Raw genomic sequence first — 4,700 nt, forward strand, 5'->3', positions numbered from 1 at the left:
CTGGATCTAAATTCTGTAGCAAGGCTTGTGATTTCTCTAGCACAACAGACTGGAAATCCTGCAGGAGCTTCACAGTAGCCAGTGAAGGTTTGTATGGACAGGGCAATGAAACCATAAGCAGCACAGTAGCTCCTGTGCTAGTTTGATTGTATTAAATTCCCCTGTATTTGTATGTTATCCCCACATTTTGGGTGGGGAGCAGCTGGAGCTTGTGGCTCCTAGGAAGGAATGGAAGGGGTGTTTGGGATTAATCATGTAGGCACATTATTTGGATGGGTCTGCTAAAATGGTCAGCCATGAAATAGTTAACGATGTTGGCCCAGAGCTCCCAGCTGGGGTACAGCTGTTAAACACTCCCCACTGTGGTAGACCCCTGGCAGAGCTGCCGATGGGAGATAACCCCAGTGTAGGGGGATCTTCTATGATGTAGAGCTGGCACTGCACTTCCTATGCCACCCCTCTCCCTTGTTCTGTGTCAGGGGCATGGCTGGGATGCTGATCCCCAAGGGCTGTATCAGCCGCTTGAGGCCTTTGGAGACTGGCATGACAGAGCAGCCTGAGGGCTGCACTAAGTTACACTAGGAAATAGAGCAGTACAGAATGGACTCTGGAGAGAGGATGGCAAAGGCCACCTGAGCACATACCTGTTCTGAGCTGAGCTATGGGCCACTCAGCTGTAGCCAAGGATCTGAGCCACTGACTTTTAAACCTGTCAGTCTGCAGACTTGTGGTCTAGTATCTGGGGCATTCACCTGGGAGCTACTGATCAAGGTGCTACTCCTGCTGCTACCATTAATCTGTTTGGGCAAGTCATCCCCCCTGTTTCCCTTCCCCCCTTTGTTCTGTATAGACCAGTGGTTCTCAACCAGAGGTACACGTGTCCCTGGGGGTATGCAAAGGGCTTCCAGGGGGTACATCAACTTGTTTAGATATTTATCTAGTTTTATAACAGGCTACATAAAAAGCATTAGCGAAGTCAGTACAAACTAAAATTTCATACAGACAATGACTTGTTTATACTGCTCTATATACTATACACTGAAATGTAAGTACAATATTTATATTCCAATCAATTAATTTTATAATTATATGGTAAAAATAAGAAAGTCAGCAATTTCTCAGTAACTGTGTGCTGTGACACTTTTGTATTTTTGTGTCTGATTTTGTAAGCAAGTCATTTTTAAATGAGATGAAACGTGGGAGTACGCAAGACAAATCAGACTCTTGAAAGGGGTACAGTAGTCTGGAATGGTTGAGAGCCATTGGTGTAGACTGTACGCTGTCTCGCTATGTGTACATGCAGCACCCAGCCCAGTGGGGCCTCTAACTGCTACTGTAATGCAAATGTATTCAAGACATGGGGCAGTCTGTTATATGATGTGTGTACAGCACCTAGCGCAACGGGGCTCCATTAGCTGACTGAGGCCTGTAGGCGCAACGGCAATACAAAGAGTAAATAACCATCATAATACAGTTCAGATGCTTCTTGCTGCCAAGCTTTGGGCTCCAGCAGACTTTTATTGTGGGCATGATGGGAAGCGCATATGTAGGAGTTCCCAACCGGCATAGCTCATCCTCCAAATCTCCTGGCAGGAGAGGACAGCACTAACCCAAATATATTTTCCTGGCACTAGAGGGCAGCTGTAACATAGATAAGGCAAATCACATCTTATCATGTATTTATACCTGCTCCTGTACTTTCCACTCCATGCATCTGATGAAGTGGGTTTTAGCCCACGAAAGCTTATGCTCAAATAAATTTGTTAGTCTCTAAGGTGCCACAAGGACTCCTCCTTGTTTTTGCTGATACAGACTAACACGGCTACCACTCTGAAACAGATACAAACCTCTCTCTGGGCCTGTCTCGTTAGCAACATGGTTTTCAACACAAGATCTGGTTTGCTGCAGTTGAGGCTTGGACAGTTTCCCTTTTATTGGAGCAAGCACTTGTCTGAACTTACAGCTTGTCCCCAGAGAGAGATCAGAGGAAAATACCTTTAAACTCTGGCTGCCTACCAGCTGCAGAGGTCGCAGCATGTTATATAACTAAGCAGCAGTGGTAAAGGACAGTCAAAAAAGTGACTCTGTATATAGGTCATCAAGGGGCTCCGTCTTTATCCTCTTCTCTCAGTGATTCCAGAGGAAATCAGTTTTGTTTACAAGTCAAAGAGTTGTTTCTTACTCTTCCTGGGGACTGAAAATCCATCTGGGTTCTGCCCCTAACAGCATCAGTCATAATAAAAATCAGCAATTGGAATTCAGTTGACGAAGCATGAACTAGGGATGTAAAATGTTAACCGGTTAAACCACCTTAACTGTTAACCTCCGGGCCGGCCAGCTGGCCCCGCACAGGTCAGAACAGCCCCAGCCGTGCTGCCCGGCCAGATCAGCCCCAGCCGGTTAACCGTTTAAACAAAATATTTGTTAATCATTTAAACGGTTAACTTTTTAAACGGTATTTACATCCCTAGCATGAACCGGAAAAAAGTCAGGTCTTTTTCTCTTAAAGCTGCATTGCTCCCTACGGGGATAACTTGTGTGTGCATGGTGCCATGGTTGTGTGTGTTGACTGGGTCTTAGGGACTTAGGTCAGGGCACCTATCTTATCTGCTGCTTTCTTTTCTCTCTGTGCAATCAGACCCAGCTTGCTGCAGTCTTTTTGGAGACCCTCATTGCTCCCCCAGGTCACCTCAATAGCATAATTGCTCCTGAGAGAGAACGACATGCTGGTTCAACTGTTTCTGCTCCAATGCCATGTGCCTTTGAAAAGCCCCAAGATTCAGAATGTAAGGGTCTTAACCTACTGCTCATTACTATAGCATCTGAGCACCTTTCATGTATGATAAATAGCAATAGGTCCCTAGTGGATTTCATGGAGTCTCTGGCTCTGTTCCCTTTTCAGGGTCAAAACTCTGCTTGGGCTAGGGTTTTGGTGGTTGGGATTTAGGGGCAGAAGGGGGTGTCAGTGCTGTAAGTGTTATATGATATAAAGGCCTTTTCAAAGAGGAGAGTTTTGCCACTTTTACTAAATATAGACACAATCTGGATTTGCCTCCTCTCCTCTGGAAGTTCATTCCCAAGCTGGATGGATCCCCCTGAATGGGGAGGAGTGGTGAATGGTGAGTGTCAGGAAATAAACAACACCTGTTCTTCACTTCCACCCCAGAACACTCTTCTTAGAAACAGCCAGCCTGATACCAGCTTGCTGGTTTCCGGTGCACATTACGTGCATTCCCCCCTGCATGATCCCAGGCTGCCATATAATAATGTAGCAGACTGTACAACCCCCTGTTCTGATCTCTCTCTGTTGAGCTGGTTCTACTTCTGATGTACATTCCCCCCAGACAGATGCTATGTACTGACTCAGTCATTCCTGCAAAACTGATTAATTGTCAGTGAATGTGTGTAGGCAACAGATGCCGGACTGATAGCCCTGGCAGACTGATGGGGGTGAGTCATCTCCACAACAGCTACCCCCTAGACAACAGCAAGGCATGCTCAGCCCTGAGCTGGAAGGACCACGCTTAAGAGGGAGAAAGGACTCAGTAGTCACCATAACCCATTCAGCCGTTGGCCTGTGTGCTGCTATCAGCGACATTCAGCTGGAATGGTGATGTTTGTAATGGGGACACCTATCCACCAGGAAATAGACAGACACGCACACGCACCCCCACTCATTTCACAGAGACTGACAGGCAGTCAGCTGGTAACAACTGGACCTACTAAACTGAGCTGGGTTTGAGCTGGTGCCCTAAGGGTGAAAGATTTAGAGTTGCATCCATCCAGGTTTTACCCGGACAGTCCGGTTTTTGGCTTCTGTGTCCAGGTGCCATAGGGTTGCCAGGTGCCTGTTTTTTTAATCAGAAAGTCCGGTCGAAAAGGGGACCTGGCAACCCTAAATGGCACCCAAACCAAAAGTCTGGTTACCACGGGGTGTGGGGAGGCACCAGGTCATTAACCCGCGCCACCCCTGCCTAGGCAGGGCTGCCTCCTACCTGCAGGCAGGCTCCTTGAGATGATCCAGCAAGCGACGGGAGGAAGGGGGGAGAGGAGCGAGCGACGGGGGATGGCACAGGGGAAGAAGCAGAGCAGGGGCAGGGCCTTAGGAGTCCAGTTACCAGCAATTAGAAAGGTGGCAACCCTAGAAAGGTTCCATAGCCCTTCCCAGGCCCCATGCACAATTGGTTTCCATGCCACCTATCCTAGCAGTCCCAGTTTTGTGCTAGCCAGGAATTCCTTTCAAGTTGCACAGGTACTCAGCTAGGGACCTGGGGGTATGAGGAATGCTGGGTGAGGAGGCTAACATGGACTGTGCCTGTATCCTTGTACAGTCACAAAAGGGCCATTCTTCTGCCTAGGAAATCCCTGTCTTCAACTCATTTGGGCTAATTCCTGATCTAGAGGGATTGACAGCTAACCTCCCTGCAACCCTGCCTGAAACAATAGCTCAGAGATGTAAACTGCCCCAATCACTGGAGTAGAGTGTTAACCCTGAAACCTAATTATGGCCATTTAAATACTTGTGAGCTATTTGACTGCCAATGATTTTAGCAGAAACATGCAGCTTTTCTGGAATTTGCTGAGAGCTTGGACTTGTGAGCAGAGCACCACTTTTTCACACAACATTTAATTCGACTCTGGAGATTATGGCCACAGGAAATTGTTGAGGCAAAACACTTGGCAAAATTCAAGATGGAATT

This window comes from Terrapene carolina, unplaced genomic scaffold, assembly GCF_002925995.2.
Source record: "Terrapene carolina triunguis isolate 2854851 unplaced genomic scaffold, T_m_triunguis-2.0 Scaffold137, whole genome shotgun sequence".
NCBI classification, from domain to species: domain Eukaryota; kingdom Metazoa; phylum Chordata; order Testudines; family Emydidae; genus Terrapene; species Terrapene triunguis.